Here is a 14048-nt window from a genome sequence, read left to right as displayed (position 1 = left end):
TTGCCAGTAATTCTCAATACAATGTGCTACCTTGCTTCAGAAATAGTCAAAATCTTTTTGTTTACAGCAACAAGTACGTACAACCAAATTTTTTTTAATCCATATAATATTTATAATTCATCAGAAACACTGATTTGGTACACTTGGGCTTCATTAATCAAAGTATTAAGTACAGGGGTTGGGACATTATGTTGAAGTTGTACAAGATGATGGTAAGTCCTAACTTGGAGTATTGTCTGGTCACCTCCCTACAGGGAAGATGTAAATAAGGTAGAAAGAATACAGGGAAAATGTATGAGAATATTGCCAGGTCTGGAAGACCTGAGTTATAAGGAAGGATTGAATAGGTTAGGACTGTATTCCTTGGAGCATTGAAGATTGAGAGGAGATTTGATAGAGGTGTACAAAATAATGAGGGGTATGGATAGGGTTAATGCAAGCAGACTTTTTCCACTGAGGTTGGGTGAGACTGGAACAAGAGGTCATGGATTAAGGGTGAAGGTGAAAAGTTTAAGGGGAAGATAAGGGGAAACATCTTCACTCAGAGGGTGGTGAGAGTGTGGAACGAGCTGCCAGCACAAGTGATGCTTGTGAGCTTGATTTCAACGTTTAAGAGAAGTTTCGATAGGTACATAGACGGTAGGGATATGGAGGGCTTCGGTCCCAGTGCAGGTCACTGGGAGTAGGAAGTTTAAGTGGCTTGGTACGGATTAGATGGGCCAAAGGACCTGTTTCTATGCTGTACTTTTCTATGACTATATTTAAATTATATAGTTTTATCTGAAAACCTGAGTTTGTCTAAATTCAGCTCTCAAATAGAACAGAAATATATTTGCCAAAATTCAAGTCAAATTACCCTTTAGCATCCACTTCATCACGCAAACTCTTGCTTTACCTTGATGAGGATTGAAATGTAGTGACTTGATTCCAGAAAAATAATGTACAATTTTAATATTTCTCCCTCTCCCAAGTAGGCTAAATCTTGGAATGGAACTTTATGTGAAAAGTTTCAAATATCTATTACCGAAAATTATAAACAACTCGTGTTACGTTTAAGGTCAGTGTTATACATTTAAGTTCAATACCAGAGCCTTATTTGTCATGTGTGCTTCAGAATATACAGTGCAGTGCGTTGTTTGTGTCAAATCAAATCAGTGAGGATCATGCTGGGCAGCCCACAAGTATCGTCACTACTCGTAAGACTTTGGAAACCAGAGCACCCAGAGGATACCACCCAGTCACGGGGAGAATGAAAAAATTCCTTACAGACAGTGGCAGGAAACAAACCCCAATCTTACACTGTAGCGCTCTAAAGTGATCCCCGTAAAATCACTTCTCATCTCACCAGCCTGCTCCTTTTCCCCTTTCAGTAAGATAGCCAAGTAATCCTGCTCCTGATTCTTGATAATAAGTGGCAGTGACTTGAGTACTGATTAAAAGGATCACTCTGTCATTACCACAGCTTACACTGTAATTCCAGCAGGAACCAGTAAGTACACACACTGGAACACTGGCTAATATCTGTACTCAATCAAACAGATTTTAGCTGGTCTCTGAAACATCCATGAACTCAGGAACTATATTGCTCTCTTTTTCAAAGGTCAAAGTTCAAAGTAATTTATTATCAAAGTACATACATGCCATTAGAAACAACCCTGAGATTCATTTTCTTGTGGGCATACAACAGCGGTCCCCAACCACCGGACCGCAGACCGGTATCGGGCTGCAAAGCACGTGCTACCGGGCCGCGAAGAAATGATATCGATCAGCTGCACCTTTCCTCATTCCCTGTCACGCACTGTTGAACTTGAACATAGGGTTGCCAATTGTCCCGTATTAGCCGGGACATCCCGTATATTGGGCTAAATTGGTTTGTCCCATACGGGACTGCCCTTGTCTCGTATTTCCCCCGCTAAGGTAGAGCGTTCCTATGAAACCTTTTATGCCGAAATGGCGTGAAGCGAAGAAGCAATTACCATTAATTCGTATGAGAAAAATTTTTGAGCGTTCCCAGACCCAAAAGATAACCTACCAAATCATACCAAGTAACAAATAAAACCTAAAGTAACACTAACATACAGTAAGAGCAGGAATGATATAATACACAGCCTATATAAAATAGAAATAATGCATGTACAGTATAGATGGGAAGATTAAGGCAAAACCGATTTGTGGAAAAAAATCGGCACGTACACGCATGCGCACACAGGTGCCCGCACAAGGCTTCATGGTCATGGTAGTCTTTCTCGGGGTAAACACAAGTGTCCCGGGATTTGACTGCTACTTTTGTCCCTTATTTGGGAGTGAGAATGTTGGCAACCCTAACTGTAAAAGACATGTTGAGGTGAGTTTAACCCTACTTAAACATCGCCCCCCCCCCCCGCCTCCACCCGGTGGCCGGTCCGCAAGAATATTGTCAATATTAAACTGGTCCGTGGTGCAAAAAAGGTTGGGGACCCCTGGAATACAATAAAGCCATAATAGACTAACTATAATAGAATCATTGAAAGACTGCACCTTGGGCATTCAACCAGCATGCAAAAGACAACAAACTGTGCAAATACAAAAATAAACCAACAAATAAATAAATAATAAATAAATATCAAGAACATGAGATCAAGAGTTCTTGAAAGTGAGTCCATAGGTTGGGGGAACATTTCAATGATGGGGCAAGTGAAGTTGAGTGAAGTTATCCCTGTTGGTTCAAGAGCCTGATGGTTGAGGGGTAATAACTGTTCCTGAACCTGGTGGTGTGGGTCCTGAGGCTCCTGTACCTGCTTTCTGATGGCAGCAGTGAGAAGAGAGCATGGCTGGGTGGTGGGGGTCCCTGATGATGGATGCCGCTTTCCTGGCAACAACACTCCATGTAGATGTGCCCAATGGCACGGAGGGCTTTTAGCTGTGGTGGACTGGGGCATATCCACAACATTTTGTAGAATTTTCCATTCAAGGGCACTCGTGTTTCCATACCAGGCTGTGATGCAGCCAATCAATACATTCTTCACCACACACCTATGGAAGTTATCACCCTCAGTCCTGAAAATACTGAGCTCCGCATTCCACCCAAGAAATACAGAATAAACAGCAAAGTATTTGACCTCTGTCCCTTTGATCTCCACCCACCTGACAATGAAAGCCAACATTCCATTTGCCTTCCCTTACTCTTTGCTCACCCCTTACTTTCAGTTTTGTGTACAAGAAACCCAGATTACCCTGCACAGCAACATTCTGTCATCAATTTCCAGTTCAGCTGGATTTGAGAACGTCTTTTGAGAATAGGTGGAGCGAGCTAGGGCTCTTCTCTGCGGAGCGGATGAGGAGAGGTGACTTGAAAGACGTGGACAGGATGACAAGAGGCACAGATCAAGTGGACAGCCAGAGATATTTCCCCAGATCGAAAATGGCTTATGGGAGAAGACACACGGTGATTGGAGGATAGTATACAGTGGGTGGGATGTCAGAGGTAACTTTTTGACACAGAGAATGGTGAGCACATGCAACTCGCTGCCAGGGGCAGCGGTACAGGTAGATACGTTAGAGCAGGGGTTCCCAACCTTCTTTATGTCATAGATTTCTACCGTTAACCGAGGGATCAGTGGGAATCCCTACATTAGGGACATGTAAGAGACTCTTACACATCGATGAGAGAAAAAATGAAGAGCTATGTAGGAGGGAAAGGTTAGATTGATCTTGGAGTAGTTTAAATGGTTGGCAAAACATACAATGTACAGTGCTATACTGTTTTGTTTTTAAACAAAATTTTCCACTTTGAATGACAACCTCATGTTTCCCCACATTATATTCCATTTGACAAACCGTTACCCATTCTCGTAACCCAGGACATCCAGGCAGTAAGCTCTCTGCTTGGTGACCCATCCACCTTTGACCCCAGCAGTAAAATTGACAGCAATACCCCAGGTCAGGAATCAAACATAGGTAACAAGCCCAGAATTAGATAAATGGAAGCTTATTAAAGCAATAAATATCTTACAAGCAGAAGTTTATCTTTTTCCTTGAAAGCAAGTTGTATCACTGGACATAGAGATTAAAATTAAAGCACAAGATATTATTTTGTGTTTCATTCCCATACTGCAATCCTAAGACTCACGTAATGAAGCCCTTGTAACTCTCTTTAATTAAACCAAAGCGCATAGTGAAAAACTGAGGTAATTCTTAACTTTCACACAGTATCAAAGGAACGATTGAGTAGGTTCAGACTTTATTCCCTGGAGTGTAGAAGAATGAGGGGAGGTTTGATAGAGGTATATAAAATGATGAGAGGTATAGATATAGTAAATACAAGCCAGCTTTTTTCCACTGAGGTTGGGTGGGACTACAACTAGAGGTCATGGGTTAAGGGTGAAAGGTGAAAAGTTTAAGGGGAACATGTGCAGAAACTTCTTTACTCAGAGAGTCAAGAGAGTATGGAATGAGATGCCAGCACAAAATGGTGCATGCGAGCTCAATTTCAACATTTAAGAGAAGCTTTGATAGTTACACAGATGACAGGGAAATGGAGGGCTATGGTCCTGGTGAAGGTCGATGGGTATAGGCAGTTTAAGAGGTTCAGCAAGGACTAGATGGGCAGAAGGGCCTGTTACTGTGCTGTACTGTTTCTATGACTAACATCTAAGGAAGAAATTAGCAAGAAACTGCAAAGGGAAGAATAACCAAAACTAGATGTAATGAAGTCTACAATATGAGTTTTAATATGTGTTGAAAATGCAATGTCCCAGACTTACAGCACTTTTTCCTCTGCATCTTCACCTTATCTCATTTAATCGCACATTCACATTTATGGGATCAACTACTTTAAAATAATAACATAGTTTACTAGCAGACAAGATAACATCTATTACTGTACTGATAAAATCTTCTTCATGTTACTATGATAGAAGGTCTTGTACCTTTAGTGTCGGTTCACCTGCCTGTCTTCAGGAAAGAGTGCAAGAGACACCAGACTGCATATCCGTTCTATTTAGTGGGCAACTGTTCTGGGAGAGTTAATGGTTTTATTACAGGTAAAACTCAGATCAGATGACCTATTAGGTCTTAAAAAGAGGCCAAGAGGCTTCCTATCCATGGTAACAAAATGTTCCATGTCAGAAAAATTGTAAATAATCTGAAACAGGTATTTCTCAACCTCTTTTTAAACAAAAACTGCATTTATTATACATTCAAACCACTTCAGTAATAAACAATTACATTACAAACAAAAACCACCTTGTCTTGCAGCAGAACGTCAGATGAAAAGGGTTTAGGTCACTAATGTCGCCACTAAAGGCAGAAGAGCTTGTAGACAAATTATCAAGTGAGCTAGCTTATGGTTGGATTTGACATTGGGACCAAGTTGAACGCAGGCGTTCAATGTCAGGTTCAATGTACATCTACTTGGTATACTGAACCAAGTGATATATCAACACACACACACAACGAGGCGTTACGTCTATTACTACAACAATATTTACTAGGTCAACACTGACAGAACCACCAATTGACTGGTAATGTGATGTCACTCCAATGCGTGGGCCAAATCCATACCGGATTCAATCAGGATTTTAATTGTCACCTACTGAAGCAAACGAAACACTAAATCACTGAAGAAAAAATAGACGCACACGCATAAATACGCTGCAAACTATGAACAGATGACAAAAAAAAACGCCTCACTGAGATTGGTACTGACGGCACCCACAGTATGAAGTAAACACGATGTTTTCCTTCAGTTACATTGTAACATTGTGGTGTAACAACACAAATATGTATTGGGTATTATTAGACGGTTATACATCACCAGCATAGTGAAGAAAGGATGTGCAGCCGGCGGTCGAGGATTCAGGGCAGTTCCCCTCTCACATCGCCCGCTGAACGTGACAACTGCGCCGCTCCGCTCGCCGCTCTTCCCCCTCCCGCCGTCCCCATTCGCCGCCCGCAGCAGCACAACGAGCCGCCGCTGCTTCAGTGAAAACTGCACACACACAGAGAGACACAGACAGAGACAGAGAGAGAGAACAAAAATGGAGGCCACTGCCTTGAAAAGCGGAAGTGCTGAAGTGTGCGGCTCGCACCAATACCGAGCGGCGGAGCCGGTCAACAGAGCGCAGTGTGGAGACACAGAGCCTGGCCGCGGCGCAGACAGGAGTGTCTCAGACACAGGCACCCGCACCCGGAGTGCTCAGCACCCCTCATCAATATCGCGTAGAATCACCACTGTCTGATAGCATCTTCATCCCTCTCCCACTGTCTGGTATCATCACCACCCCTCTCCCAGTGTGTGATCGAATTAACACCCACTGTAATTGTCTGTTATAATCACCTCTCCTCTCCCGGTGTCCCACAGAAATACCTCCCCTCTCCCACTGTCTGATACAATCCCCACTCCTCTCCGGCTGTCTCGTAGTATCATCACCCCTCACACAGTGTCTGATATAATTAATATCTCTCACCTACTGCCTAATATAATCAATACCACTAACACACAATGACTGATATAATCAATACCCTCACACAGGTGACCAATATGATCAATACCCTCTTAGTGTCTGAACTAATTAATGCCCCTCGCAGACTATTTAATATAATCAATACCTTTACACAACGACTGATACAATCAATTCCCTTACCCACTATCTGATATAATCAATACCTTCACAGTGATTGATATGATCAATACCCTTACCCACTGTCTGATATAATCAATACCCTTACACAGTATCTGATCTAATTGATATCCCTCACCCACGGTCTGATATAATTGAATTGAATTGACTTTATTACTTCATATATATGAGGAGTAAAAACCTTTATGGTACGTATCCGTCAAAATGTGCAATGTGCAATTTATAATACTTTATAATAACTAGTATAAATTGATATCCCTCGCCCACTGTCTGGTATTATTGATACCCCTTACCCACTGTCTGATATAATCAATACCCTCACGCAGTCACAGATACGATCAATGCTGTCACACAGTTTCTGATAAAATTAATACCCTCCACCCACTGTCTGATATAATCAATACCTTCATACAGTCCAGATATGATCAATACCTTCACTCAGTGACTGATATGATCAATACTCCCATATGGTGTCTGATATAATTAGTACCCCTCACCCACTGTCTAATATAATCAATACCAATGTCATCCAATGTCTAATAGAATTAAAACTTTTGTGTTCTATCTGTGATAACTGCACTCTCAGCCTTTAGATGAAGGCAGCTGAAAGGTGCAGCCACACTGAGTTTCCAATCGTGTTGCACTCCCTCCCTGCACCATCTGTTCCTTGGCCACAAGTGCCTTTAGTTCTGTTTCTTTCTCCTTGAGCCATCATGGATCTCTAATCCATGGATATTGTGGGCTTGCTATTCATTAGCTCTTGGATCTACTTGTCACTCTCATCTAAGCTGTCCTATTGCCTTCTGGCAAAGAAACCAAGAACCCTTTCCTGGGTACTATTTGTGGTGGACTTAGGGTAGTCCATACCTTGTGGCTCCACTTGTTGGAGTCCTATCTGATTGTCCGATGTGAGTTCTCTTGCGGGGCCCTGGGGACCATCAACATTGGGTTGGGGTGTGGCTGATGGAGATTGCAGAGGGTTTCAGGCAGAGAGTCTGACCGTCAGTGGTACCTGTCACGGCGCAGCTTGTGTGAACATTTTTGCAATCTCTCATTTGAACAATGATATTATCTAAAAGGAGGGGGATGGAATTGCCATATCTTAATTATTTTTGATTTAAAGATACAGCATGCTAATAGGCCCTTTGGCCCAATGAGCCTTTCCACATGAACAATTAACCCACTGACCTGTCCATCACTGGACTTTGGGAGGAAACCAGGGCACCTGGAGGAAATCCACGTGGTCGTGGGGAGAACGTGCAAATTCCTAGCAGACAGCAGTGGGAATGGAACCTGGGTCGCTGGCAATGTAATCGTGTTACGCTAGCTGCTACCCTACTGCACCGCCTATGAGATCTTGTGCTGGGCTCTCTGGCAAAGCAAGGCATTGATTATGGCAAGACCATGTTGAGGCTTTTTCTGTTCAGGAGGACTCTGTTGGAATTGGGTTTCCCTGCTCCTTCTGGTCAATGAAGCCTCTCTGGAGAATTACCTCTTTCTCAGACCTCGGCATAGAAGATCTGGGTACGGAGCAGAGTGTTTGACACTCAATCTTCGTCTCATCTGTAAACTCTGTGTCCAGGCTGATGACAGCCACTTGCTCTTTTCATAGAGACACAGAGTCACGGAGGACTATAGGCTTTTTCCGTTGAGAATGGGGGAGATTCAAACAAGAGGACATGAGTTGAGATTTAACGGGCAAAAGTTTAGGGGTAACACGAGGGGGAACTTCTTTACTCAGAGAGTGGTAGCTGTGTGAAATGAGCTTCCAGCAGAAGTGGTTGAGGCAGGTTCGATGTTGTCATTTAAAGTTAAATTGGATAGCTATATGGACAGGAAAGGAATGGACAGGAAAGGAAAGGCTGAGTGCAGGTCGGTGGGACTAGGTGAGAGTAAGAGTTCGGCACGGACTAGAAGGGCCGAGATGTTCTGTTTCCATGCTGTAATTGTTATATGGCTATATGGTTTTACAGCACTGCTGAGCCATTAAACTGCCTAGTCCCATCGATTTGCATCTGGTCTATTGCTCTCCATCCCCCTCTCATCCACATATTTATCCAAATTTCTCAAATGTTGAGATCGAACCCAAATCCATCACTTCCCGCTGGCAGCTCGTTCCACACTCTCACCACTCTCCGAGTGAAGAAGTTACCTCTCACGTTCCCCGTAAACATTTCACCTTTCACCTTAACCCACGACCTCTAGTTCTAGTCTCACCCAACCTCAGTGGAAGAAAGTTTGCTTGCATTAACCCTATCTCTTCCCCCCATCATTTTGTATACCTCTATCAAATCTCCCCTCATTCTTCCACACTCCAGGGAATAAAGTCCGAACCTATTCAATCGTTACCTGTAACCCAGTCCTTGAGTCTCGGCGACATCCTTGGAAATTTTCCTGCCCAATTTCAATCTTATTGACGTATTTCTTGGAGGCATCCCCAGTTATTTTTTTTTATCATGAATGGAGTCTATTTTTGGAATAAAAAAATCCCTCCAGTGCTTTGAGTGAAGTTGGTGGCTGACACCTCGGAAGCTTTCGGGAGAGCAGAGAGGCCGAGCTTCGTGTCAGGTTTGAAGCCTTGAGCTTCTGTAGGTAAGTGACCAGAACTGTACTCAATACTCCAGATTAGGCCTCACCAATGTCTTACACAACTTCAATGTAAGACCCCAACTCCTGCATTCAATACATTGATTTGTGAAGGGATTTATGCTGATTTCATGGTGAGTCAACCAGAAGGTTATGAGGAGTTCACGTATTCCCATTGGGGGATGGGATGGTCGATGAGACAGGCAGGCTCAATCTTCAAGGTGCCGCCCTGAGTTTCCCTTCTGAAAGAAGATAATACAGCCTCCTCTAACCATCTTCTACCATCACATCGCACTCAGGATAGAGTAACAAGGTCAAAGCTTAAATGAGCCTCAGGGTGGTATATGGTACCATGTGATAATAAATTTACTGTGAACTTTGAAAAGGCCTGAGTTTCCAAATGATGAAAGTAGAGCAAGGTTCAGACATGGGGCTACAGTGAGGTTCCTGACAGCCCAGGTCCTGTGGACACACACAATAGGTTGACACACAAATACTTCTCCCCACTTTCACCTCCTCGCTTCCACTATTATATTTTTGGCTCTTGGGAGTTTTGTTTTTACTTGACGTTTGTCCAGCCACGTTGATGCTGCAGCCAAAAAAGGTCACCAACACGTCTACTTCCTCAGGAAGTAAAGGAATTTGGTATGTCCCCCATCCTCTCTTACTATTCTGTCTGAATGCATAATGGTTTGGTATGGCGACTGCTCTACATGTGACTGCTAGAAACCACAGACAGTTGTGGACACAGATGGGCTAGACCAGGGGACAACTTGAACGACTGGCCCAGGACCGGGAACTCTGGTGAGCAGCTGTCAGTGGTCTATGCCCCAGTAGGGGTGACGGGGCTTAAGAAGTTGAAGAATTGAAATAAGTACTAAAAGGGCCGGCTGGTGGCACAATGACATCGGCGCTAGACCTGGGAGCGGAGATTCCCGGGTTCGAAGCCAGTCAGGTCCACCCCCGAGTACACTTTCCATCCATGCCAGGTTGAGTGTCGAGATCGCAACTCGACCTCACAAAATAAAAAGAGAAAAATACTGTGAGACTGTCTGTGTGAGGAATGGCGTGCCACACAGTCTCTCTCTCGCTCCGCGCCTTGTAAAAAGCCATGAAAAAGACATCATCACAGATGCACGCACAGACACGCACGCAGCCGCACATGCACAGACTCGCATGCACGTAGGCACACGCCAAAAAAAAAGAAATAAGTTACTAAAAATACTCAGTATCTCCTTGTGAAGTTACATCAAGTACAATTATTTCTGTTCATTTCATCATTATTATTTTCCAATTGTTATTCATCATAATCTTTATCCAGCTGGAAGAGGTAAATGCAAACCTCAATCTATCACCAGCTTACCACCATTTGATGCTGGTCAGAACTGAGGAATCTGAATTCAAGGAAACACCAGTAGATTTTTCCTTTTCTGTGTGTTTTTCCATGTTAAAATTATTTTTTTTAAATGAGTTGTTTGCTCATGTCCATGTAAGGACATAAAATTATTTAATAATTTTTACAAAGAGCCTGGAAAAGGAGTAGCAGAAAGCACCATGGATGAAGAGATGGGGCGAAGGATTAACTTCATGCCCATTTTTGGCTGGTATCAAAGTGAAAGTCAAAGTCGTGTTTATTTTCATTTCCACAAGTACATGGGTGTAGTTTCAATTTATACTTAGCATCAGATAACTAGCATTCATACGATAGGCAAAAATTGCGCACAATTTTTGCAAGAAAGAACACAATTAGAACAAAAAAAAAGTCTATTTTAGTTTTTAATTTCTCCTCCCTTCCCCTTCTCTCTCTATTCCCATTCCCTATTCTGGTTCCCTTCTTATCCCTTCGCTTCTCCTCACCTGCCGATCACCTCCCACCAATCCCCTCCTCCTTCCCTTTTTCCCCATGATCCACTCTCCTCTCCTATCAGATTCCTTCTTCTTCAGCCTTTTATCTTTTTCTACCTATCATATTCCAGCTTTTAAATTCACCCCCTTCCCACCCCACCCACCTACCTTCGACCCTCACCTGGCTTGACCTATCACCTGCCAGCTTGCACCCTTTCCCAACCCCAACTTATTATTCTGGCCTCTTCACTCTTCCTTTACAATCCTGATGAAGGGGCTCAGCTTGAAATGTCAACTCCACAGACGCTGCCTGACCTGCTGGGTTCCTCCAACGTTTTGTGCACATGTGTGTGTCGTTCTCTATTTTAGTGATCAGAGTGGCCATGGTGTTCTCTTACAGAGGCAGTGCTTGGGGTTGTGCTGACTGCTTCAAGAACCAGGTGGCTGAAGGGAAGTAACTGTTCTTGAATCTGGTGGTGTGGGACTTCAGGCTTCTGTGTGTCCTGCCTGATGGCAAATACCAAATGAACATGAATGGCGTTCAGAGCTTCATGATTTTATGGTTTTATTTACTCAAGGTTTGAAATAGACCCTAAGACTTAGGGGCAGAATTAGGCCATTCAGCCCCATCGACTCTGCTCCACCATTCCATCATGGCTGATTTACTATCCCTCTCAACCCCATTCTCTTGCCTTCTTCCTGTAACTTTTGACACCCTGACTAATCAAGAACCTATCAACTTCTGCCTTAAGTACACCCAATGACTTGGCCTCCACAGCCGTCCGTGCCAAATAATTCCACTGATTCACCACCCTCTGGCTCAAGATATTTGCCTCAAAAAGCCCGCAGTTGCATAGCTACCTTTCATGATCTCTGGATGAAATGGTCACTATGTTTGGGCCGTGATCTCTGTTACAACTCAGGAGCATTATAAACAATTTAGTACCCAAGTAAGTTCTGATTTTCTAAGTTCCGCAAACAGGATTGTGATAATGACCATGTAGTTTAAAGGTTAAGTAATGACGGGGAAGAGGCAAGCAGAACTTCCTCCAACTAGTCCAATGAGTCTTCTATTGGAGTGAGAGAGGAGGACCTTTATTTTAACACAAGACTCTGATGGAATATCATTCACAGTGACACTTCCCACCCTGCAAACTGTCTTTCCCTTCTGGAAAGCGCCATAGGGCTACCGAAACAAAAACTTCACGCCATTTCAGAAGTTTCTTCCCCCAGGCAGTTAATGTGATCCACTGTTCTATTTAACCTCTTCCCCACCACTACCCTATCACTGCTCTGTAAACATTTTAAACCACTTCTTACAATGGAGGCCTAATTTGGAGTATTGTGTGCCGTCTTGGTTACCTACCTCCAGGAAAGATGTGAGTAAGGTTGAAAGAGTACAGAGAAAATTTATAAGGATATTGCTGGGTCTGGAGGATCTGAATTATAAGGAAAGTTTGAATAGGTTAGGACTTTATTCCTTAGAATATAGAAGAGTGAGGGGAGATTTGGTAGAGATGTACAAAATTATGAGGGGTATAGACAGGGTAAATGCAAGCAGGCGTTTTCCACTGAGGTTGGGTGGGACTACAACCTGAAGTCCTGGGTTAAGGGTGAAAGGTGAAAAGTTTAAGAGGAACATGAGGGAAAACTTCTTCACTCAGAGAGTCGTAAGAGTGTGGAACGAGCTGCCAGCGCAAGTGGGGCATGCGAGCTCAATTTCAACACTTGAGCAAGGTTTGGATGGTAGTGGTCCTGGTGCGGGTTGATGGGAGTAGTCAGTTTAAATGCTTACAGCATGGACTAGATGGGCTGAACAGCCTGTTTCTGGGCTGTACTTCTCTATGACTGTATGGCTCTAATACTGTTTTTATTGTAAATACGTGCTAGTGGAGAAAGAAAACTCTGATCTCAAACCTCCGCTGCCTTGTGGCTAAACTCACTCACGGGGAAAGCTCCTGGAGTAAACCCCCGGGAAAAGTCCGGAGCTGGAGTCCCTAAAGCAGCCCTACGTTGACTTCAGTGCTGACTGGCAGCTCTTGTGACGCTGTTGGTACCAAACTGTATCGGTCTCTGCCGTTCATCAGATGTGTGGAGAGGGGGAGCTTGCTGCATGGGCAACAGCTTGCTCTGCATATCGTACTGCCCTGGCTTGCGTATCTAGGATGCAACGCCCATGGTTGACGCTGAACGACAGAGGCTCTCACCTCATATGCTAGTGTTTCTGTATTTATGCATATTTTATTCCATATCCGCAACTTAACTTCTAACTTTAATTTTCTTTATTACTTATAATAGTTGAATGTTGCAGTTTTATTGGTTCCCTGACCAGCGCACCACAGCAAATTCCTATTACATGTAAAAGTATATGGCAAATAAAGCTGATCCTTCATCTTTGATCCTTGATCTTTAACTGGAATATTTTAGCCCACTGGGGGTTGAACGTGGGTGTCCTCATTTAATCTTCCAGCCCTCACTGTCCAGAATACTCAGTTCTCTTCTGGGACATCAACACAGAATTTGTATGCAATTTCCTGCGATGGGACTTGAACCCGTGACCTTCAGGTTTCAGGCAGGAATGTTATTCTCTGTCTGAACCATGGCTAACCCGCTGATTACTTTCTGTTAGAACATAGATCACAGAGCAATTCAGCACAGCACAGGCCCTTCAGCCCACAATGTTATGCCGACCCTTCAACATACTCCAAGATCAATCTAACCCTTTCCTCCCACATAGTCCTCCATTTTTCATTCAACCATGTGCCTATCTAAGAATCTCTTAAATGTCCCTGATATGTATATCTGTCTCTACCACCAGCCATGGTAGTGTGTCCCACCTCTCTGTGTAAAAAAAACCTATCTCTGACATCTCCCCTGTACTTTCTTCCCAATGCCTTTTCCACGGTGGGAAAAGGACTCTGGCTGTGCACCTCGTATCATCATGTACACTTATATGAAGTCACCTCTCCTCCTCTGTCGCTCCAAAAAGAAAAGCCC

The 14048-nt window shown here is 43.5% G+C and overlaps 1 protein-coding gene across 2 annotated transcripts in view; it reads right to left on the bottom strand.

The window, feature by feature from the left end:
- pik3cd (phosphatidylinositol-4,5-bisphosphate 3-kinase, catalytic subunit delta) overlaps positions 1-6034 on the bottom strand; it is a 241690-nt gene extending 235656 nt beyond the window's left edge. For both annotated transcript variants that reach the window (XM_072245380.1, XM_072245381.1), the window contains exon 1: positions 5795-6034. The gene's annotated coding sequence lies outside the window, so the exon portion shown is untranslated. The remainder of the gene's footprint in view (positions 1-5794) is intronic.
- Positions 6035-14048: the final 8014 nt, after the last annotated feature.

This window comes from Mobula birostris, chromosome 27, assembly GCF_030028105.1.
Source record: "Mobula birostris isolate sMobBir1 chromosome 27, sMobBir1.hap1, whole genome shotgun sequence".
Classification (NCBI taxonomy): domain Eukaryota; kingdom Metazoa; phylum Chordata; class Chondrichthyes; order Myliobatiformes; family Myliobatidae; genus Mobula; species Mobula birostris.
Note: the sequence above shows the minus strand (reverse complement) of the source record. Positions and strands in the feature narration are given on the sequence as shown.